The sequence below is a fragment of the Ascaphus truei genome, chromosome 5 (genome assembly GCF_040206685.1).
Source record: "Ascaphus truei isolate aAscTru1 chromosome 5, aAscTru1.hap1, whole genome shotgun sequence".
In the NCBI taxonomy this organism is placed as follows: domain Eukaryota; kingdom Metazoa; phylum Chordata; class Amphibia; order Anura; family Ascaphidae; genus Ascaphus; species Ascaphus truei.
The window spans coordinates 164,601,235-164,626,758 of NC_134487.1; positions in this window are offsets into that span (position 1 = coordinate 164,601,235).

The window sequence follows — 25,524 nt, forward strand, 5'->3', positions numbered from 1 at the left end:
ATATAAGCACAAGAATGTATATTTGATGTTTAGTCGATGTGTATTCAATGTGCAGTGAATCCACAAAATGGATGGTGTATTTATACGTTAATGGCTCACATTCGAGTACGCCCACTTTTAACACCTGTACCTCGCCGCCATGCATAAAAGGTTACACAATTTGATAACCCACCACTTGATGATCTGTGTTGGAGGGGGTACCCTGGCGCTATCTCTGTAGAGCTAGGTCAGATAAGCTGAAATATAAAAAAAAAAAAAAAAAAGCGGAGTATGATACTGCCTGAGTGTGATTTTCAAGTGATGTCCTCCTGTGACTCGGAACCCCAGCAGGATCTATCCAGGACCCTTGTAAGCAATGAATACAGAAGGGATGGGGAGCACAGTTGTGGGAAACAGGCAGTGTAATGAGTCTAGTAATAGAGCGGTTATACCCTGAGCGAACGTAATAGCTCAGGTGGCAGATGACCAATTGAAAGGGCGAATATACATAAATGTGTATATGTGGGTGAGAAGGTAAAAAATTGTAATATATAACTTACACGGCCTTGTGTAAGCTCAGTCTCATCAAGGTTTCTTTGGGAATCCCGTGCTCTTGCAATGATCCTTTTTCTCTCCGCGATGTGAGTTCTTCTTCTTGATGTATGTCCTTATTGCTTCGTGGTTCAGTGTTTCCACTCCAGGAGGATTTCCTCTCATATAAACAAAAGAGAGGATATGGTTAAGGCATATGTGTATAGAGGCGTCAATGGGAGGGGAGGATAGGGTATTGATAAACCACTAAAATAGATTTGTATGATCTAACACTCACACGGGCCAATGTGAGTGTGGTCCTATCTTGGTGTCTTGTTCCTGCCCTTTTAGGGATATTACCCAATTGGTAGCAGGTGGTGATGAAGGGGTGGGGACAATGATAAAAGATATAATATCACAATACTCACACGGGCCAGTGTGAGTACACACTCCTAGCGGTTTCTTTATACTTCTATTCCTGGTGTGACTGACGCTGAAGATAGCTGGTAACATAAACAAATGACACTATGGTCTGGAGGCTAAAAACTAATTTTAATAAAAAACAAAAAAATAATATAAAAACAGAAACCAAAGGCTTCTGTGGGGAAGTAAAAGCAAAGGGGGGCAGTGCGGTGTATAGTGGTAGGGGATCTCGCCTTCCGCGTCCGGATGGGGAGCTACAACTGCACCTCTGCCTCCTCTGTGGTGTGCTATGAAGTGTCCCAGATGAAAAAAGAGCAACGCGTTTCGTCCGGAACTGGACTTCCTCAGGCTCTGTAGATAAGGACCGGCTGTTCCCCGTGTCTTTTATACATGGATCAGCCAATCCTGATCGCGGTGCGGTCTCATTACCGTTTCTCTGCTGCGACGGGACGTCGCCATCTTTAAAAGTTGCGCGCGCATCCCATCCTCTGTTGGCTCGCGCGTGTGTGAAATTTAGTCTCCTAATAAAGTTTTCAGCATTGAAAGGTAGCGTGTGCAACCTGGCATAGGCAATGCTGCCGTACACCCTTATAATGGCCTTTTTGGTGTCCATGATTGAGTCTCAATAAAGTTCCTTGATTTTGAAGGGCTGAAGGTGCGCGCGCAGTCTTATGCCTGCTGCGCGTTTTTTCAAAGTCTCTAATGATTCCCTTGTTGTGACCGGGTGTGAGTTCCAACCTAATAAAGGTTGGTAGCATGCAAAAATGGCATGGAAGATATTGATTATGCCTCCGAGGGCTGCAAGTTAAAAGTGTATTCATTTTTATGTGCCAAATAAAATTAGAAAGATATTGATTATGCCTCCAAAGGCTGCAAGTTAAAAGTGTATTCATTTTTATGTGCCAAATAAAATTGCATATATGTAGAGAACTTTGTGTCTTCTATTATTGATAAAGATAAAAATGAAATGGTAAAATGTGTATTATATTGTATTGCTAGATTATTCCAATAAAAAGTGATGATAGAAATGGTCTAATCTTGTGTTAATTTAAACATGATACAAATGAATAGTGTTGTTAGTGAAAAGATAATTTAAATACTTAATGGTTGTTAGTGAAGATAATTGAGGTGATACTGTAGATAAATAATGTTAAAGTGAAAATGTGAATATCCTACTGACTTATTATCCTAAGGAGGTGAATATAGCAATTGAATTTACGTGCCCTGAGTGTAGTCTAATAAAGTGTAATAACACTGCCGAAAAGGGCAGGTGAAGGTGATAATATATTCAACAGATGATACGTAAATAATAACGTATAATAATATGTGTAAAGAAATTATAAGTTAAAGTGTCTAAAAAATATATAGTGTCTTAAAAATATAAGCGAATAATGAGTAAAAAAGTATCTCTGTATGGAATTGCGAATGCAATGAAATCAGAGATAAAGTGTACGAACCAAAAATGTAATCCTAATAAGTGAACGTGAATAAACAAGTCCAATACTAATGATGGAGAAAAATGCAGAGCCTTGGCAGGATGTATCTGTAGTTAGAAGAGAAGAAGCAGGTTAGTAATTGCCCTATGTTAAACATATATAATATCCATGGGTAGAGTTGATGGGCCATAGTCTGGGGTATTAAGTGCTCACATGAATGACCCCAGATCTATATCAATATTGAGTCCTCTGGGTGTTAGTGTCTTTAATTTGTATATCCAGAAGGTTTCTCGTTGGCATAGTTTACGCAGCCTGTCCCCACCTCTCCAGTTGACGTCAACCCTCTCTATTCCCTTATACGTCAGAAGGTTTGGGTTGCCCTCATGGAATTCGCTAAAGTGCTTGGAGACACTGTGTGTCATTAGCCGCCTTTTTATGTTCCCCATGTGTTCCAGCACGTGGACTCGTAGGGGTCTTGAGGTGCGGCCCACGTACTGGAGTCCACATGGGCAGGACAATAGATAGACAATATGATCTGTGCGGCAGTTTAGATTTTGCTTGATCTTGAAAGTTTCTTTTGTTACATTAGACATGAATTCTATTTTATTGCCCTTTGCTGCTTGTTTGCATGCTTTGCAGTTAAAGCAGCTGTGAAAGCCTTTAACTGGAGGTAACCAGGTTTGAATTTTAGGTTCCTCTTTTTTGAAGACACTAGGTGCTAATTGTGATTTAATGCACGGGGCCTTTCTAAATATGACTCTTGGGACATTGGGGATATTGTCTTTGAGAATGGGGTCTTGTTGTACCACATGCCAATGTCTTTTGATAATTTTTTGAATTTTCATTGCATCTGAATTATAGGTGGTAATGAATGGGGTTTGGAATTCTGTGTTGCCTTGTTTTTCCTTTGAGATCAGCATGTCACTACGTGATAGTGCTTTGGTTTTATCTACTGCTGATTCAATGAGTACTGAAGGGTAACCTCTTTCAAGAAATCTATCCTTCAATATAACTGCTTGGTCCCTAAAGGTGCTGTCATCAGTGCAGTTTCTCCGTACTCTCCGAAACTGACCAAATGGTATATTTTCTAGCCACTTCGGGTGGTGGCAACTGGTGGTCATTAAAAAGTTATTAGCGTCTGTTGGCTTAAAGAATGTTTTTGTTTTAATTTCTAAATTTTCTATGTATATAGTGAGGTCTAGGTAGTTGATGTTTACCTTGCTCTGCTCAGATGTGAACTCAAGATTGATACTGTTTTGGTTGATGTGGTTAATGAAGTCCCTCAGTTTTAAATCGTCCCCCTTCCATATAAACAGTACGTCGTCTATATAGCGATGCCATGAGACCAGGTTTGCGCTGAAGGGATTATTGGACCAAATATTGGCTTCCTCCCAGTCCGCTAGAAAGATATTTGCGTAACTGGGCGCAAACCTGGCCCCCATCGCGGTTCCGCACATCTGAAGGTAGAACAGACCATTAAACCAAAAAACATTGTGCGTTAAAATAAAATTAATACTGTCGATAATGAAACTGCGCTGTTCTTCTGGGATGCAAATGTCTTGACTGATGGCGTTTTCCACTGCTTTAAGGCCATCTGTATGTTTGATGCATGTGTACAGTGACTTCACATCGCAGGTAGCTAATGTGAAGTCTTCCTGCCAACTAATATCTTTAAGGAGATTTATAACTTGAGTGGTATCTTTAAGATATGATCTCCCTCTGGTTGCATACTTCTGTAAGTAGAAATCTAGGTATTCTGACAGGTTTTGTGATAAGGACCCAATGCCCGATATTATGGGTCTACCAGGTGGCTTCTCCATGCACTTGTGTATTTTAGGCAGGAAGTAAAATACCGGTAGGATGGGTTTCTCCTGGTGTAAATAACCCCATTCTTTATCGCTGAGGATTCCTAAATGTTTTCCTTTTTCTAAAATCTTGTCCAGTTCCTGTTTATGAATATTAGTGGGATCGTTCCTTAATTCTTGGTATGTGGTTACATCTCCCAATATTCTATTGGCCTCTAGTAGATAATATTCTGTGTCCATCACCACCACACCTCCTCCCTTGTCCGCTGGTTTGATGGTGATGGACCTGTTGTCTGCTAGTTCCCTTAGAGCTGCTGTTTCTTCTTTACTAAGATTATTTTTGGGGGTCTGTTTATTTTTTGACAATTTTTCCAAATCCTCTAAAATAAGTTGGTGGTAAACCTCTAGATGGTGCCCCTTACTGCCAACGGGATTGAACTTTGATTTTTCCTTTAATCCGGAATGTACAAAGTTCAACTTCTGTTCTCCTCCTGATATGGGTGTGTTGACGGTGTCCCTAGTGGCTGCATCCCTATTTAAGAAAAATCTTTTCATGGTTAAATTTCGCAAAAATTTGTTCGCATCCATGAACATCGTGAAACCACTCGGTTTTGTTGTGGGTGCAAAGTTAAGGCCCCTAGCTATAACTCCGTGTTGTATGTCTGTTAGTTTGGTTTTACTAATGTTGAAAACTCCTTTCATCTTTGATGTTTCTTTAGGAGCCCTCCTTCTCCCTCTCTTTCCTCTCTTTCTCTTTTCTGTCCTTTCTTCCTTTCTTCCGTTTCTGATACCGCTAGCGCCGAGAATTTGTTTTTTAACGGGGGGGAGTGTGGTGTACTTTGCTCTAAAAAAGCCACTGTTGCTCCATTTTTTGTTCTTTCCCATACAGGGCTCCTAATGGGCGATCTAATGGGCGATCTACTTGTACGTCTTGCCCTCTCTGGTTCCCTATCTCTGTGTCTTGAGTGGTCTCTTCTGTCTCTAAATTGTTCTCTTTCCCCTCTCCATGGTGGTCTTTCCCTCTTCTCTTCCATTTCATAATGTGGTCTATAGTCCCATCCCTGGCGTCTCTCCTGACTACGGTGATCCCTTCTATATTGATCTCTTCTGTCTCTATGTTCATATCTCCTTTCCCCCTCCCAAAAGTGGCGTGGCCTGTCTTGGTGGTAGTGTCTATGGGGAACATATGTTTCTCTCTCATGTGGTTGTCTCTGGCGTTCTTTCTCCCTTCTGTTATTCTCTCTTCCTTTTTCTGGACTTTTTCTATCTGATTTGATGGGAGGCTCTCCCGCTAGGTCTTGATTTTCTGTGCGGTTGGTGGTTTTAACGTCTGCGGAATTAATCCTGGGTCTCCTTGGTGTATGTGTACTGCCATCTCTACTTTTATCCTGAGGTTTGTTTATTCCACTTTTATCCCACTTCTTGTTATTAGTATACACTCCCCCTATATAATCGACCTCATCCCGTTTGAATTTTTTATTAATAATAAGGTTCCTTTCTATTGTATCTATCTCCGTGGAAAGTTTTTTATTCCTTTCATGGAATGTAGTGCAGTGTTTTAAAGGTTCCAATTTAGTTCTTATCCCATTTATATCCTCATCTAGTTTTTTGAGTGTAATCTGGTGGTGTTCGATTAGTAATCTCATAAGGTTGTTGCCGCAGGTGTCTAATATGGTCTCCCACCTTACCGTGAATTCAATTTCTTCTAGATCAAAGGAGGCTTTTTTGTTAACTCTTAAGCCTCTTGGTATTCTTTTCGCCTTAATGTATTCTTCTAAATAGGCTTTGTCTAACAGTTTTTTAATCTCCTTTTTGAGAAGTTTGTCTAGTGAATTGAATTCTTCGTTTATAACCTCTGAGTCATCTCGCTCTTCAGTTATTTTCATCATGCTCTCCATATCTTTATCCCGTAACAATCTTTTTTCAAAGATGTTAGGGGTAGTTACTGTGGTTTCCATCTCTGTGGTGTCCACTTCTATAAATGTGGTTTCTAAATCAGGATCTGTGGTATTAAAATCTGGTTCCATTTTATGGGACCGGTTTTTAAAAGTGAGAAGAGCTGCCTACAGGTATTGTGGATACTAGGGAAGTGTGTTGGAGGGGGTACCCGGGCGCTATCTCTGTAGAGCTAGGTCAGATAAGCAGGTGGTGATGAAGGAGTGGGGACAATGATAAAAGATATAATATCACAATACTCACACGGGCCAGTGTGAGTACACACTCCTAGCGGTTTCTTTATACTTCTATTCCTGGTGTGACTGACGCTGAAGATAGCTGGTAACATAAACAAATGACACTATGGTCTGGAGGCTAAAAACTAATTTTAATAAAAAAAAAAAAAAAAAAAAAAATAATAATATAAAAACAGAAACCAAAGGCTTCTGTGGGGAAGTAAAAGCAAAGGGGGGCAGTGCGGTGTATTACCATTACCACCTATAATTCAGACGCAATGAAAATTCAAAAAATTATCAAAAGACATTGGCATGTGGTACAACAAGACCCCATTCTCAAAGACAATATCCCCAATGTCCCAAGAGTCATATTTAGAAAGGCCCCGTGCATTAAATCACAATTAGCACCTAGTGTCTTCAAAAAAGAGGAACCTAAAATTCAAACCTGGTTACCTCCAGTTAAAGGCTTTCACAGCTGCTTTAACTGCAAAGCATGCAAACAAGCAGCAAAGGGCAATAAAATAGAATTCATGTCTAATGTAACAAAAGAAACTTTCAAGATCAAGCAAAATCTAAACTGCCGCACAGATCATATTGTCTATCTATTGTCCTGCCCATGTGGACTCCAGTACGTGGGCCGCACCTCAAGACCCCTACGAGTCCGCGTGCTGGAACACATGGGGAACATAAAAAGGCGGCTAATGACACACAGTGTCTCCAAGCACTTTAGCGAATTCCATGAGGGCAACCCAAACCTTCTGACGTATAAGGGAATAGAGAGGGTTGACGTCAACTGGAGAGGTGGGGACAGGCTGCGTAAACTATGCCAACGAGAAACCTTCTGGATATACAAATTAAAGACACTAACACCCAGAGGACTCAATATTGATATAGATCTGGGGTCATTCATGTGAGCACTTAATACCCCAGACTATGGCCCATCAACTCTACCCATGGATATTATATATGTTTAACATAGGGCAATTACTAACCTGCTTCTTCTCTTCTAACTACAGATACATCCTGCCAAGGCTCTGCATTTTTCTCCATCATTAGTATTGGACTTGTTTATTCACGTTCACTTATTAGGATTACATTTTTGGTTCGTACACTTTATCTCTGATTTCATTGCATTCGCAATTCCATACAGAGATACTTTTTTACTCATTATTCGCTTATATTTTTAAGACACTATATATTTTTTAGACACTTTAACTTATAATTTCTTTACACATATTATTATACGTTATTATTTACGTATCATCTGTTGAATATATTATCACCTTCACCTGCCCTTTTCGGCAGTATTATTACACTTTATTAGACTACACTCAGGGCACGTAAATTCAATTGCTATATTCACCTCCTTAGGATAATAAGTCAGTAGGATATTCACATTTTCACTTTAACATTATTTATCTACAGTATCACCTCAATTATCTTCACTAACAACCATTAAGTATTTAAATTATCTTTTCACTAACAACACTATTCATTTGTATCATGTTTAAATTAACACAAGATTAGACCATTTCTATCATCACTTTTTATTGGAATAATCTAGCAATACAATATAATACACATTTTACCATTTCATTTTTATCTTTATCAATAATAGAAGACACAAAGTTCTCTACATATATGCAATTTTATTTGGCACATAAAAATGAATACACTTTTAACTTGCAGCCTTTGGAGGCATAATCAATATCTTTCTAATTTTATTTGGCACATAAAAATGAATACACTTTTAACTTGCAGCCCTCGGAGGCATAATCAATATCTTCCATGCCATTTTTGCATGCTACCAACCTTTATTAGGTTGGAACTCACACCCGGTCACAACAAGGGAATCATTAGAGACTTTGAAAAAACGCGCAGCAGGCATAAGACTGCGCGCGCACCTTCAGCCCTTCAAAATCAAGGAACTTTATTGAGACTCAATCATGGACACCAAAAAGGCCATTATAAGGGTGTACGGCAGCATTGCCTATGCCAGGTTGCACACGCTACCTTTCAATGCTGAAAACTTTATTAGGAGACTAAATTTCACACACGCGCGAGCCAACAGAGGATGGGATGCGCGCGCAACTTTTAAAGATGGCGACGTCCCGTCGCAGCAGAGAAACGGTAATGAGACCGCACCGCGATCAGGATTGGCTGATCCATGTATAAAAGACACGGGGAACAGCCGGTCCTTATCTACAGAGCCTGAGGAAGTCCAGTTCCGGACGAAACGCGTTGCTCTTTTTTCATCTGGGACACTTCATAGCACACCACAGAGGAGGCAGAGGTGCAGTTGTAGCTCCCCATCCGGACGCGGAAGGCGAGATCCCCTACCACTATACACCGCACTGCCCCCCTTTGCTTTTACTTCCCCACAGAAGCCTTTGGTTTCTGTTTTTATATTATTTTTTTGTTTTTTATTAAAATTAGTTTTTAGCCTCCAGACCATAGTGTCATTTGTTTATGTTACCAGCTATCTTCAGCGTCAGTCACACCAGGAATAGAAGTATAAAGAAACCGCTAGGAGTGTGTACTCACACTGGCCCGTGTGAGTATTGTGATATTATATCTTTTATCATTGTCCCCACCCCTTCATCACCACCTGCTACCAATTGGGTAATATCCCTAAAAGGGCAGGAACAAGACACCAAGATAGGACCACACTCACATTGGCCCATGTGAGTGTTAGATCATACAAATCTATTTTAGTGGTTTATCAATACCCTATCCTCCCCTCCCATTGACGCCTCTATACACATATGCCTTAACCATATCCTCTCTTTTGTTTATATGAGAGGAAATCCTCCTGGAGTGGAAACACTGAACCACGAAGCAATAAGGACATACATCAAGAAGAAGAACTCACATCGCGGAGAGAAAAAGGATCATTGCAAGAGCACGGGATTCCCAAAGAAACCTTGATGAGACTGAGCTTACACAAGGCCGTGTAAGTTATATATTACAATTTTTTACCTTCTCACCCACATATACACATTTATGTATATTCGCCCTTTCAATTGGTCATCTGCCACCTGAGCTATTACGTTCGCTCAGGGTATAACCGCTCTATTACTAGACTCATTACACTGCCTGTTTCCCACAACTGTGCTCCCCCATCCCTTCTGTACTCGATGATCTGTATCTGAACTTTACCTTGTCCAGATATGCATTGTGCCATCTGCTTCCATGGATCAACCCCGATTCTACGGACGCAGGAACCCACAAGCCTCTGCAGGAGCCATTTCAAAGCCAAGGCCAAAGCGAAAGGCTATTAAAGAAAACCTTCTGCTGAGCCCAAAGGCTAAGGGTTTTTTTTTTATAACAGTTTTTTTATTGGACACTTTCAAAAGATACAGTACATACAGGGGTGTCATGAGCCCATGACACTAAGGTTTATTTCACTCTAACAGTGACCAATAACATTTTCCGTTTCCTTCAGTGGGAGGAAAAGAGGGGAGGGGAGAAAAGAGGTGGGGGAGGGGGGGAGGGAAACATACAGTGGGAGGGGAGGGGGTGGAGGGGTAAGGATGGGGGAGATGCGCAGGCATCTCCCCACCACTCAGTCGTCTCCCCACCACCAGGGCGGATGTCTCTGTGGCCTATCTCAACTGGATCCCTCTTTCTATCCAGGGATCCCAGGTGTTCAGGAACTGAGGCATTTTCTTTTGGAGCATGGCCGTCAGTTTCTCCATTATCATAACGTCATTGATTCTCCTAGTTACGGTCGTTCTCGAGGGGGCTTTTGTCTGATTCCAGGCTGCTGCTATGGAGCATCTGGCCGCGGTCAGTATGGCCATTATTAGTCTGGACATTGGCAGAGATAGGTCCTCTATGGGTTTGCTCAGCACCAGGGACAGCGGATCCAGGGGTAGGGATAGACCCGAGACCTCATGTATAAGCTTCTGGATCATGGTCCAGTACTTCTGGATCTCCGGACATGACCACCAAATGTGGGCCATGTCCCCCTTTTGACCACATCCTCGCCAGCACAGGTCTACTGTACCAGGGTAGATTTGGCTCAGCCTAGCGGAAGTCAGGTACCATTGAAATAGGATTTTGTAGATGTTTTCTTTTATTGTTGTGCAAATTGATGTTTTAGTGGCCTGCTCCCAAATCTCCTCCCAGTCTTCTAGGTCTATTGGTAGACCTAGTTCCTCTGACCATCTTTGCATATAACGGTGGTTAGGTAGAGTGGCAGGAGGCTCCATTCCTTTACACTGGCGACACACTTTATTCGAGCTCGGCTAGTCCCACGAATTCGGGTATACCCGGGTGTATTGAGGTTTGTGACTGTTTTCTGCCCGAGTGCATTGGGTTATTTTCCAGGCAGGGATTGAAGCATTTTATTCCCGCTGGCTGCAATACTGCACAGTATATATATATATACTGCATTACAATTCTTGAATTTATGCCATCTGGTAGACACGCGAAGCATTGCAGCCTATTAAATCCTAATCATTATCATTTAACAGATCAGTCGCCCGTCAGCCAGGCATGAACCCAGGCTGGGAAGGCAAACGCAACGGGGCTTGTCAGAGGTGAGGAGCGGCGCATTCCAGGTATCTGCCAGGTACATACTGGGTATTTGCTCGAATAAAGTGTGTCGGTGCAGTATATATTTCGGAGATCAGACCTTTTTGGTAAGTGCTTTTGGAACACAAAGATTCGAATCTAGTTAGCTGGGGAAATTTGGAGGTTGGGGATAGAGACAGAAGGAAGTGGCGGACTTGTAGGTACTTGAACAAGTGGAATCCCCGGATCTCAAATGTATCTCTAAGCGCCTGGTAAGTAGCAATCTCGTCTTTCTGCAGTAGATCGGCCACCATCCTAATATTGTGACTCTGAAATTGGTCAAATTGACTTGGGGAACACCCTGGTGGGAATTTGGGGTTCCGAAAGATGGGGTTGAGCTGTGAGGGGGACGCTACCAGAACATAATTCCCTTTGCATTTAAGCCATACTACCCACGTGCATCTCATTGTTCCTAGACCAAACCTTGGTGGTCTGGCCCCGCTGCTGCCAGTGGTCCACATTGCCACCTGGAAGGAGAGGGGGCGGGCGTAGTGGGACTCTATCTCTAGCCAAGAAGCTGAGGCCGGGTTGCAATTCCAAACTACAGCCTGCTTCAGCTGTGCTGCGATGTAGTATTTTTCTATGTCAGGGACCCCCACACCTCCTCTCGTTCTTGAGGAAAGCATCACTGAATGAGGAACCCTGGGTCTCTTGTCGTTCCAAATAAATTGGAGGAGTAGTGACTGCATGTTTTTAAGCGTTGTTTGTGGGACCGGGATTGGGAGGGTTTGGAAGTTATACAACAGTCTTGGGAGGACGTTCATTTTTACTGCGATCATTCTCCCAAACCATGAAATTTGGTGATTTTTCCAGGCTTCTAGGTCTTTTTTAATCTGACTAAATAGGGGTTTGGGGGGGAGTAATTATATTGATATAGGGTATTGTAAGAATTAGAGATTTTGACCCCCAAGGCTAAGGGTTTTAATACACGTAAGCCTTATTATGTCAAGAAGAAATTCGGTGATGTACACTCAAGGCAAAACAAATGGCAGCCAACCCATCGAACCCACAGGCCACTTCCTCGATTACGCTTCGTCGACTCTGCCGCTGCTTTCCCAGAAATCCACAGCCCATCTTCTCCACTACTCGTCCACGATGCTGCTGCTGCTCTCCCAGAAACCCACAGTCCATCTTCTCCACTACTCTTCGATGACGCTGCCGCTGGTCTCCCGGAAATCCACAGGTCACTTTCTCCATTACTGTAACGCTCGGCCTGCTCACAAGCCAGACGAGACCCCGGGACTGAGGTGGAAAGGGTAAAACCACACACCTAGCAGCAAATGGGGGCACGGCCGGAGTGTGGAAGTAGCTTAGGTGGTCCGGGTAACAAGAATGTTAAATGGTACCGTACTTGACGCTTCGGCGTAAAAGGGTTAAGTTCGTATGCCAAGGGTCGTGGGTTGGAGAGGGCAGCGTAATCGATTGTCCGTAAGCCTGGGTGGTGGAGTGGATAGAGCAGCGTAGTAGATTGTCCGTGTGCCGTGTCCAAGGGTTGTAGAAGTCTGCAGCGTAGAAAGTCCAAAGCGAGATCCAAGGGGTTCCAGAGAGCAGCGTAGTAGAGTCCAAAGCAAAAAGTCAAATCCAGGGAGATCAGCAGAAATTCCTTGGACAGGAGCAAGCACTGATAAGACAAGAGAGGCCAGGCAACAGCAGACAGCACCAAGGTACAGAAGCTATGCAGAGCAAAGAGGAAATGGTGAAGGGGGATTATATTGGGAGCTGGGACCAATCAGAGAAAGGGGAGTGACGGAGGAGCGGCCCGAAGAAGGACCTAATAGGAGAGCAGAGTGTGAAAGTTTGGGACCAATGGATGTGAGGGGAGGAACAGAGGAGTGACTTAGGGAAGACCCAGATAGAGGAGAATTGCAAGAGGCAAAGGGAGTGGTCAGAGTAAGGGGAGGAGCGGAGGGACGGACAAGGGGAAGGACAAAAAGGGAAGGAGGACCTGAGAGGCAAGGCTGATGGGGAAGGGGCGTGCAGGGCATGAGCGTGACGTTCGAGGAGGCGGAGAATGGGGAAGGTGCACCGGAGGGTCCAGGAACAGACAGAAGAAGGGGAGGAGCAGAGGGATGGACAGGGGAAGGTTCAGGTTGGAAGAAGAAGCTGGGAGGCAGAGCTGACTGGACCAGAATGGAGACACGCAAGGAGTATGTGCCGCGTCAGCTGAGGCGGAGTCAGGCGCCCGGTGCCAACTAATGGCTGCTTGGGTGCGCACCTGCCCATAGGGCTGACGCGCGTGGGCTGGAGGTAGGGGGACAGCAGCAAGGAGCGGGGAATGCCACCAGGGAGCCTGAATGGCCTGTGAAAAAGGTAAGGATGTGCTGGATGTGGGTATACCCGCAGCACGGATCCTTACAGTACCCCCCCCCCCCCTCGAGGCTCGGACTCCGGACGAACCAACCACGGTTTAAGGGAAAAAATTTGGTGGAAACGTCTGAGTAGGGAATGAGCATGAACATCCGTATGTGAAACCCATGAATGATCCTGAGGTCCATATCCCTTCCTGTGGTCCAAAAATTGGAGTTTGCCCCATGAGATGCGAGAGTCAATGATAGACTGAATTTCAAAATCCTGTTGTCCATGTACAATGGGAGGAGGAGGTCGAAGGGAGGGATGAGCTAACCCTTTGCTTTGAATAAAAGGTTTCAAAAGAGAAACGTGGAAAACGGGTGAAAACTTCATAGGGGGAGGCAGTTGAAATTGATAGGCCACAGGGTTAATCTGTCTTAGAATAGAAAAAGGGCCCAGGAACCTGGGAGACAATTTACGGGTTGGGGCCTTCAATTTGATATTTTTTGAAGAAAGCCAGACCTTCTCTCCAGGGATGAACTTATGGCCCTCCTGACGGAGCCTATCTGCTTGTTTCTTCTGCCTTAACACGGATTATTGAAGAACTGATTGAATCCTTTTCCATGACTCCTGTAAGGAAGATACCTTCTCATCTGCTGCCAGAACTCCGGACCTGGAAGGATGCATTTGAAGACGAGTAGGGTGAAATCCGTAGTTAATAAAAAACAGTGATTCTTGGGTAGACTCATTTTTAAGAGAGTTGATCGCGAATTCAGCCCAAGGGAATAACTCAGCCCAATTATCCTGAGAGTCCAAAGAAGTCCGAAGAAAAACAACGTAAATACTGTTCCAGGGACTGGTTCATACGTTCGGTCTGCCCATTAGTTTGGGGGTGGTAGCCTGAGGAGTAAAGAAGGGTAATGCCCAACCTCTGGGAAAATGCACGCCAGGATTTAGAAACAAATTGCGTACCCCGATCTGAAACAATGGACCACGGGACACCATGAATACGGAAGATTTCCTTTACAAAAATGTCGGCAAAAGTATTGGAATTGGGTAGGCCCTTGCAGGAAAAAAAATGAGCTTGCTTAGAGAATCTGTCGACAATTACAAGAATTGTTGTCATGCCATTAGACGGGAAAGATCCACGATGAAGTCCATAGAAATGTGACTCCACGGACGATCCGGTACCGGGAGAGGTTGAAGAAGACCGGAAGGGCACGAAGAGGTGAAAGCTCTGATGTTCTTCGACATGTTGGGCCACCAGAAGGTTCGCCGAATCAAATCATTTGTCTTCTTAAAGCCGGGATGGCCAGCAGATCTGGAGGAATGGCCCCATTCCAGAATTTTGAGATGAAAACGTGGAGCCGCGTAAAGATGACCATCGGGAACTTCCAACCCTTCGGGAACCTGAGTCTGAGATTCCAAAATGTTTCTAGAATGTCAAAGGGAGCGGCAGAAATAAACAATTGGTGGGATAGAATATTCTCCGGGATATCTTGTGACTTTTCCTCAGTGATGAACTGGTGGGAAAGTGCATCCGCTTTGATATTCTTTGTCCCAGGAATATAAGAGATGGAGAAGTTAAACCTAGAAAAGAACAGTGCCCAACGAGCTTGACGAGGAACAAGGTGACGAGCACCTTCAATATAAGTGAGATTTTTGTGGTCCGTCAGGATCAAAATGGTTTCTTTGGTTCCTTCCAGGAGATGTCTCCACTCTTGTAAAGCCATCTTGATGGCTAACAATTCCCTATTCCCCATGTCGTAATTTCTTTCTGCAGAGGAATTTTTTTAGAAAAAAACCCACAGGGGTGTAACTTGTCTTCGGGAATAGTCCTTTGAGAGAGAACCGCACCAGCTCCTACATCGGAGGCATCAACTTGCAAAGTAAAGGGGAGGGTGGGGACGGGATGTCGCAGGATAGGAGCTGAGACAAAGGCTTTTTTAAGAGATTCAAAAGCCCGGGTGGCTTCCAATGGCCATGAGGACGGATCAGCCCCCTTTTTGGTAAGAGCCGCAATGGGAGCCACCAAAGTAGAAAAGCCAGCAATAAACTTCCTGTAATAGTTTGCGAAGCCAAGGAAACGCTGAATCGCTTTTAAGGAGTTAGGTTGAGGCCATTCGAGTACGGAATTCAGCTTCTCCGGATCCATGGTGAAGCCTTGATCCGAGACAATGTATCCAAGGAAGGTAGTAGAGGATTGATGAAAGACACACTTCTCCATCTTGGCATAGAGTTTGTTGGCTCGTAAACGAGAGAGCACCATCTTGGTATGAAGAATGTGTTCTTCGAAGGTCTTTGAAAAAATGAGGATATCATCCAAGTAGATAATTACACAAGAGTTCAATAGGTCACGAAAAACCTCGTTCATAATGTCTTGGAAGACTACAGGGGCATTGCACAACCCGAACGGCATCACCAGGTACTCATAATGACCGCTGCGTGTGTTGAACGCGGTCTTCCATTCATCTCCACTGCGGATGCGAATCAGGTTGTATGCTCCTCGTAGATCAAGTTTGGAGAAAATGGTCACGCCTTGCAGCCTATCGAAGAGCTCAGGAATAAGAGGCTAGGGTAATGATTTTTTATAGTAATTTTGTTCAAGCCACGGAAATCGATGCAGGGGCGAAGCATCCCATCCTTTTTCTTTACAAAAAATAATCCTGCTGCAGCGGGAGAACTAGATTTCCGAATGAAGCCCTTCGCAAGGTTTTCTGAGATATACTCGGACATGGCCTCAGTCTCAAGCAATGACAATGGATAAGACCTGGCTTTGGGAAATGGAGCACCTGGAATTAAGTCTATCGGGCAGTCGAAAGGGGAGATGAGGGGGAAGCTCCTCGGATTTGGCCTTACTGAAGACATCCAGGAACTCCGAGTAGACGTCCGGAAGGGTGACGTCTTGTGGGGACGTGGTCTCCAGGACGGCCAATACTGGTGTGGATGGAGCAGACACTCCTACTTGAGAGGATCTCCATAGAACAGGAACCTCGGCCATCCAATTGATGATGGGATTGTGTAATTGCAGCCATGGTAAGCCCAAGATGATATGAACCGAAGGAGAGTGAATGACATCAAAAGAGATAATTTCAAAATGTCCATCATCCATAGAGAGTTCTAGAGGAAATGTCTCCAAGGTAATAAAAGCTGGCTGCAGGGGTCGACTATCAATCGCATCTAATCTGACCGGAAAGGCCTTCTCCCGGAGAGGAATGTTATGCTGGGTAGCAAACACCTGGTTTATGAAATTTCCTCCGGAACCGGAATCAAGGAAGGCCAGAGCAGGGGTCTGGATATTCGCGTGCTTAAAGAGTACAGACAATAGGAGACGTTTAGGGAGACGCTGTGAGGGGAGAGAAGAAGCAGAGACGATACCCAGTGAGATTCCCCCATACCTCACTGGGCATTGGCATTTCCCGGCTTCAAAGGACAGCGTGGTAGGATGTGCCCAGGAGAACCACAATAGAAGCACAAGCCCTCATTCCTCTGACGTAGTTGCTCAGTAGAAGGGAGGTGATGTGTGCCCAGTTGCATGGGTTCCGGGGCTTCCAGTGCGGGCAGTACAGGAAGAGGAGATCTGGAAGTAGAAAACAAAGGAGTAGCAGTATGAAGACGTTGATATTCAGCCCGCCTCTCCCGAAGTCTTTGGTCCACCCGAACGCACAGAGCGATCAGGGCCTCTAGGGAGGATGGCCTCTCACGAGCCGCCAATTCGTCCAGAAGGTGGCGGAGAGAGCCCAATCGTTCCAGTCCATCTCCGCTGCGATAGTTCGGAATGTCAGAGCGTAACGTGCCACTGATCTCCGACCCTGCGAAATATGGAATAAAGAAGATGCCGCCATATCACTGTGTCCAGGAGTGTCAAACACTAAGCGGAATTCTCTTTTGAAGTTGGCAAAAATATAAGTGAGTTCGGGTTTCAGTTCCCAGATTGGTGAGGCCCAGGCTAAGGCATCTCCGGTGAGGAGGGAATACACGTAGGCAACCTTAGTTCGATCCGTGGGGAAGCGAGAAGGTGACAGCTCAAATTGTATCTCGCACTGGTTCAAGAAACCGTGACAGGCAAGCGGATCTCCCGCGTATTTACTGGGGGTAGGTATCCGCAAGTCAGAGGGGCCTGATCCTTCACGGGATACTATGGAGGTGGACGTGGAGACATTGCCCTGGAAATCTGAATAGAGAGGGTATTAACTTGCTGGTTAAGAGAGGAGACTTGGTTGTCCAAAAAATTAAAGTGTTTGGAAATGGTGGTTAGGGTATCTTCTACCTCAGGGGGGTCTGGGTTTGTTGGGCTCTGCATAATGTAACGCTCGGCCTGCCCACAAGCCAGACGAGACCCCGGGACTGAGGTGGAAAGGGTAAAACCACACACCTAGCAGCAAACGGGGGCATGGCTGGAGTGTGAAAGTAGCGTAGGTGGTCTGGGTAACAAGAATGTTAAATGATACCGTACTTGACAGCTCCGGCGTAGAAGGTTTAAGTTCGTATGCCAAGGGTCGTGGGTTGGAGAGGGCAGCGTAATCGATTGTCTGTAAGCCTGGGTTATGGAGTGGATAGAGCAGCGTAGTAGATTGTCCGTGTGCCTTGTCCAAAGGTTGTAGAAGTCTGCAGCGTAGAAAGTCCAAAGCGAGATCCAAAGGGTTCCAGAGAGCAGCGTAGTAGAGTCCAAAGCAAAAGGTCAAATCCAGGGAGATCAGCAGAAATTCAAGCACTGAAAAGACCAGAGAGTCCAGGCAACAGCAGACAGCACCAAGGTACAGAAGCTATGCAGAGCAAAGAGGAAATGGTGAAGGGGGATTATATAGCAGCTGGGACCAATCAGAGAAAGGGGAGTGACGGAGGAGCGGCCCGAAGAAGGACCTAATAGGAGAGCAGAGTGTGAAAGTTTGGGACCAATGGAAGTGAGGGGAGGAACAGAGGAGTGACTTAGGGAAGACCCAGATAGAGGAGAATTGCTAGAGGCAAAGGGAGTGGTTAGAGTAAGGGGAGGAACGGAGGGACAGACAAGGGAAGGGACAGAAAGGGAAGGAGGACCTGAGAGGCAAGGCTGATAGGGAAGGGGCATGCAGGGCATGAGCGTGACGATCGAGGAGGCGGAGAATGGGGAAGGTGCACCGGAGGGTCCAGGAGAAGACAGATGAAGGGGAGGAGCAGAGGGACGGACAGGGGAAGGGTCAGGTAAGGAAGAAGAAGCAGGGGGCGGAGCTGACGGTACAAGAATGGAGACACGCAAGGAGCGTGTGCCGTGTCAGCGGAGGCGGAGTCAGGCGCCTGGCGCCAACTAATGGTGGCTTGGGTGCGCGCGCACCCGTAGGGCTGACGCGTGTGGGCTGGAGGTGCGGGGAATGCCGCCGGGGAGCCTGAATGGCCTGTGAAAAAGGTAAGTATGCGCTGGATGCGGGTATACCCGCAGTGCGGATCCTTACAATTATGCTTAGACGACTCTGCCGCTTCTCTCCTGGAAATCCACAGGTCACTTTCTCCATCCCTCTTCGATGACGCTGCCGTTTCTCTCCCAGAAATCCACAGGTCGCCTCCTCCATCCTTCTTCAACGACGCTACCGCTTCTCTCCAGGGAACCCCCATCTCATCCTCCGTAGCACCCATCCACCCAGATGTCCACAGCACCCCATGCACAAGATCCAGCTCGTTAGACCGCATGCTGAATTGGTTAAGTGTCGATATCCCTGTGAACTCTAAAGCTGGTAAAGATAGATCTTCTTTTAGAGACCATGCTAAATATGGATCAACGGATGGAGAAGCTGGATCAACGGATGGAGAAGATGGATCAACGGATGGAGAAGATAGAGACTGACATAGCGGGGATACATAATTTGCTCGGAGTTCATGCCCCTGTATCTCTGACGCCGGAGCAGGAGGGTGGCATGGATGGGATGAATGGGACCTTCAACATTCCATCACCAAGCGCACCCCCTCCACCAGAAGAATGTGTACATGTATGCCGTTGACGAGGATGACATGACAACCCCGTCAAGACCACGGCGGGAGACAACACGGCGACCAAGACAGGAGGAAAGCATCCTCCCAGACAGCCTACCCTCGCCCGCCGCCACAAGCACACCCACTCCCAGAAGAATACCCACTCCCAGAATCCAACCCACATACGCTTGCATCGATACGGTGCCCGACATCATCCTGCGCGAGCTGCCCAATCCAATCAGGGAGAAGTATAGGGTGATGCGTGCTGATTTACCCCAGAAGTTTGCCATGTTAATTTTCAAGCACCACGTGTACCACTTGGTGTACTGCGGGTGGGCCAAGAATGTAAACTACAAACGAAATTGCGAAAAAAGGGCGCTTCCTGAAAATTTAAGAAGGACTATTGTGGAGGAATTGCGGCGCTTTTTTTAAATTATGGATCCTGTAATGAAAATCGTGAGAGACTCCATTAATGGCATTTTGCGTCATACAAGGCATCGGCCTTGGAAGGACAATCTGGTGGGGATCGAATTTACGTGACTGTTCAAATGTTGTTTATTTTTTGACCAGGTTTTCAGGATATCCTGGAAACCGGGCCTGTTTGCGGCCCTAGAGGACTGGAGTTGTGCAGGCCTGACTTACTGTACCATCCTACTGTAAATGTTTTGACTTTCTATACTTTAATAAAGGAGATGTTGCGTGTTTTAACTTGTATTAATTAAGAAATGTTTGTTGTGCTGTAAATGTTTTGACTTTCTGTACATAAATGTTTTTACTAGCAGTACACCATACACCTGTAAATGTTTTGAATTGCTGTACACTTTTTGTACTTAATCCACCAATAAAAGAAAATGTTGATTTGTTTAAAATTATTCCATTGTCTCCTTTTATACTGTAACAAAATACAGTGTTTCTAGAACATACTGTCCAGGCATACTGTACTGTACACTGTAGGCATGCTCAGTACTGTACATCACAAGAGTTTTAAAACCATACATGCTGTACGGGTAGTAGAATACACATATGTAATAGAATACATGTAGAAAAAAATCATACTTTTTATTTTTTGGGTTTATTATACAGTATATATATAAAAAAGTATTGTATACGGTCTGAAAACAACAGCTTACTGTTTCAGGTTTTCTATGAAGCTCTCAGTTACAGTATTCTATCCTAATCAATAGCAACGGCCACTAAACTGTTGACTCTGGTACGTGTTTTTTTAAATCCGATTCAGCAATGTGCAGGCATTGTTACACAAAGCGATATTATCCATCAAAATCCCTCCATGTGCCGTTTTCCGCATGAGATGACAAAGTTTTCTTTTCTGAGGAAAAACATGGTCAGACAGTCCCCTAAAGAAGTTCCCACAGTCAGTCCCACCAATAATTTTCTCGGGGGGCGCCTCCTGTTCACATGCGCATGCACCTACTGTCGATGTGATGACACGCATATGCGTTTCAAGAAGGTTCCAATGCGCATGCGCCTAGCTTTCCACCCATTGTTCAGTATCTACTGTAGAAGCTGCTCAGCCAATGATATTGCTTACAGGAGAATTGCTTGACTGTGCATTGATATTGATATTTTAAAAACAGAATAAAATACAGCAACATTACTCACCATAGACTTTGCCAATCAGCTGGCGCCGAGCCACTGCCAGTCCCGTATTCTCGATTATACATGTAGTTGACAGGTGACAGCGGGACTACTACACCTGTAGTTGACAGCTGATGAGGCTGGAAATCGCTTTGGTACATGCAAGCTTGCTGGAATCTGTACGTGAAATCCGGCTCAAGCTGCAGGTATCCGGGCGGGGACAGACAGCAAGGGTTGCCGGTCACCAGGTTTTCACTGACGGTCGGACCGTTATTGGATGCTGGCGCTGTCGCTGGCGCATTGCTTACCAGCGACTGACGTTTCTTAGTTGGTTTTAACATGACCTTTCGCCTTTTGAAGTCTCCATGATCAAAGGTACGGGAAAAATCTGGTGCTACACACCAATACCCTCCAATAACACCGGGATCAATACGAAAAAAACACGGATCGATACATAACTTTTTCCTTATTGCACGCTTCCACACATGAGCATCTGGTGAAAATTTGTAAAAGTCATAGTTTTCGATAAAATACTGATAAATTTGACCAACTGTTGCCATCTTATCATCTGTTGCATTAATCGCGGCCCATATTAAATAAGCTTACGCTTTGTCAGGTTTTTGGAACACGGACTGCAGTTGTGCCCTCATGGCGGGACTCTCAGGACAATAAAACACGACCAGACACTGTGCATTTATTTTTTAATATGAAAAGCCTAAATTAATACATTATTGTAACTTCTTCAGTCCCAAGGCCAATTTACAATGGACCGCTGTTGTATTTTTTTAAACACCTGCAAGTCGACACATTACTGAAGCGCATGCGCATTACAATTCATGAATATCTGCCATCTGGCGAATACGCGAAGAATTGCAACCAATTAAATTCGAACCATTATCAATAAACACACCAATAAACCCATCAACCGCGGGTGACGCTGGCATGAATGCAACATGAATGCGGCATGAACGCTGTGAAGTGCGTGGCATTCGGAAAAAATCCCCGAAAAAATTCGGAGATGTCGGAGAATAAAAGGGGCCGCGGCTGTAGGATCTTTTCTGGTCCCTCTTTTGGGACCTACATTGTATATTTAATATGAACCTACAGGAGCTCATCAAAAGAATGCTGGTTGTGGAGGGGCACAAAGCCCATTTAAGTGGTTACTGGTCCTGCTGGTAGTGACCCAATGATATGTTAGGATGCAGTTCCTTTTGTTATTGCCCTCATATGTGCTGGGTGGCTACAATGCCTTTAGCTACTGTAAAAGGCTATGGATTCTGGCTAACCTCATGGTGGTGGTGCATGTGCACACAAGTCATTTATGTCTGTCACTGGCACTGGGTTTATGTTTATTTATTGTATCTGGAAAGGACATATTTGTGTATTTAAAATGTTGAGCGAAGCGTGTTTCCTCTAAATCCTGTGTTATAGTTTATTTTGTTTGGTGGGGTGGTTTGGATGCAAGGGCAATATTATGTGGTATAAGATAACTCAAAATATCTCAGAAACCCAGAAAGTGAAAGATATTTTCATATGTTGCCATTGAATATAAATATATCATAGTAATACATTGCATTCCAAAATCAAATTATTGAATTTACATTGATTTAGCTCAAAGAAATGATGTGAATAAGAAATACAGAATTAACCTGCAGGAATGCAAACATTAAATGTAGTTTGTATTGAGTAAGATAAATCTCCATTTAAAAAATAAGGACACCTGATTGAAATTTTACAGTATGTTTGGAATTAAAATGATATATTATTCTGTTGATTTTAATACGAGAGAAAATGTTCCAGTCCTTGGGAAAAAAAATAGACAGACTTAAGATTGAACATTTAGCTAGGTCGACATTACAGTATATGTTTGATTTATAAAATAAATTATAAAACTAGATTTGGCTTCAAAATGAAAGTCATAGCTTTGTGAAAATTATAAGACTATATATTTTATTACAGAAAGGACATTATATTTGGATTAGTTTATAATGATACATTGAGCAATATTATAGTGAGATGAAGGAATGAATCAAGAATTATTGCAAATATATGTTAATTTGAACTGCAATGTGAAGGGGTCAGCTCATTGTAGAGTAGAAAAAGAAGACTGTTCATTTTTTTGTGTTAGGTCTATTTATACAGGTGCAAGCAGCTATATTTAAAGTATAAAAACTAAAATGTGTTATTATTGTTATTGTATAGGCCTATAAGACCCAATAACCTCAATGTTTACATAGTAAAATATCTCTTCAAACAACCTTTCCTTAAGTAGCTCCGACGTATGGCCATGTTTGTGGTTTTGAAATCCAAACATTACAAACTTCAAATTTTGCTTGGAAGGCCGAGTCAAACTTCTAACTATAGAATCCGAGGAAAATTTGAGCCAAAACCTGAGAGACTCATTATTTTAATTCATTTATTTTTTAATAAACTGCAAGAAACTTTTGATTAGCATACTAAAAGCATTGTGGACTTTTGCAAAAAGTTCCTGGCCTTTAGGCGTTCAAACCGATCCACAGAAGAAAATCCTGAGTCAGATTGCATCATCTTAAATTTGAGAGGTGTCCTAGGAACCTGCTAGCGGCCTTCAGCCGCAGGACTTCTGCAGAATCTGTGTCCGGAATCCGTTCCATGGAAACCGAAAGCCAAACATTTTGCCAGGCTCACTTTCTGTCGGTTTATCACATAATTTCTGGTGAGGGACAGCAGAGGGTCGGGTGGGGAAGGGAGAAAGGGAAAGAGGGAAATAGGGAGAGAGGGAGGAAGGAAGAGAGATATAATTTTTTTTTCATATTTCTGTTTTCATTTTTAAAAATGATTATGGGTGGTGCTTGCCAGGGCAGCAAGGGCAGCGGTCAGCATACTAGGGGATTTTCCTGCTGGTACCAACTGTCAGAATAGCCATAGTACTGTGGCTACTGCAACAGCCAGTTGTGAGCATGACTCAGGAACCTATTGCTCCTATGACTGTTCAGCCTGTGTTAGAGGAAAAGGTTGTATTGACAAGTACAATAATAGCTCTGTCTTAGAGGACACAGTTAGGATGGAGGATTTGCAGGCAATTGCCTATTTGTTGGAGAGTGAGTTTCTGTCATGGCCACTTTTGCCAGCAGTTATTTCCTCTGCCATTGACCTCAGGGGAATCTATTTGTATACGAACAGAGACTGATGATGCTTCCTGTGCCCAGGTGCAGCTTTTGTTTTAACAGGTATGTGAGTAGGAGATGCAGCAGCACGTGTTGCTCTGCAAGCAGGTCAGGCTTGTTTCGAGGTTGCTGTAGCAGAGCCCAGTTGTAGCTTATTGAGGTCAGATATGATGTGTTTTGAATCAGTGTCAAAGAATCTGATTTGAATCGGCTAAAGTAGAACAGAGTAGATGCCAAAAAGGATCAAAAAGATTCCCCACAAATTTGCACTCAATGCTGGGACTAGTAATTCAGACAACAGTGGTCTACCAGTTCATATTACTGTAAGCTGGTCAAGTGACCCATTGGAATCAGAACTTAAGAACAAAATAATACAATTTTATTAAATCATATTAAATTCAAACACAATCACAAGATTTAAAACATACTGTATGTACAATATTAAAATTCCTCGAAGTGGAGTGGATAATAGAGTAACCGTTAGATATGGTATGTTCCTCCAGTAGGTGAAAGAAACTCTATACTGACATCTAGAGCAATACTCAAATAGTTACTCAAATAGGTATTGTTAATTCACAAGGAATTCACGGCTCAAAATGGGTATATTTATATCCTTAAAATATGCTGCATAATATAATGTGAAAAATGCTGGCTAGATATATCGTAGCAGCCGTATAATAAGTCCTAAATGCTGGATGTTTGAGACAATATACAGAACGTCTCTGTGACAATATTAATTAGTTCCTGCATGATGGTTATGAAACTCAACAAACACAAAACTATACAAGGATATACTTGAATCTATAAATGTACTGTAGCACACTGTTGGAGACAATATAGGTATTTCTATATCACTGCTGTATAACATGCACAGTCATAACAATATTAGTATCCATAGCATTAGTATATAACACAATTAAAGTCAGAATCTTTCTAAATCAAAATTGTGAAAGTATAGCAGCTAAACATTCTATTCCTGGTTAAAAATCTGGTTAGATATACCGCTGCTGACTCAATTATATAAGTCGGGAGACAATAAATGTCTCTATGCATGGCTGTAACAGTGTGAGCTGCTGCTGCTGCAGTTTTTTCACAAATGTACAATACCAATATATGCTGCAATGACGTAACGAAAGTAAGTGCCAGAGCATATATCACTCTCTAATGAGTATGTCACATAATGAAATACCATAGTGTTCAAATCGGATTAGTACAGATTAGCCTGGACTAACAGCCAATCCACTGACTATCTCAAATATGTATATAGTTAGTAGATAGGTCAGCTACTCTGTAGCCATAAGAACAGTTCAATGGTGCATAAAAATAAATATATACATGGATGCTGGTCTCGGCAGACCAAGTCATGAAAGGAACAGTACCCCATATACAAGCCGTAATTGAGGCTGAGCCAGGAGCATGTCACCACTCCAAGATGACGTCACAGCCGTGACACCCTATGTATCTGATGGCCATTTCATGTTTAAGGAAGGGGAGGAGTTGAATCGGCTACACCCAACACCTCTACTGATGCTCTTGCTGCTGAAGCTGTGGCACAGGAAGCATCATTAAGTTGAGATGTGGAGGTTCAGGAGGTGGAACCGCATGCAGGAGGAGTAAGTAGGGTAGC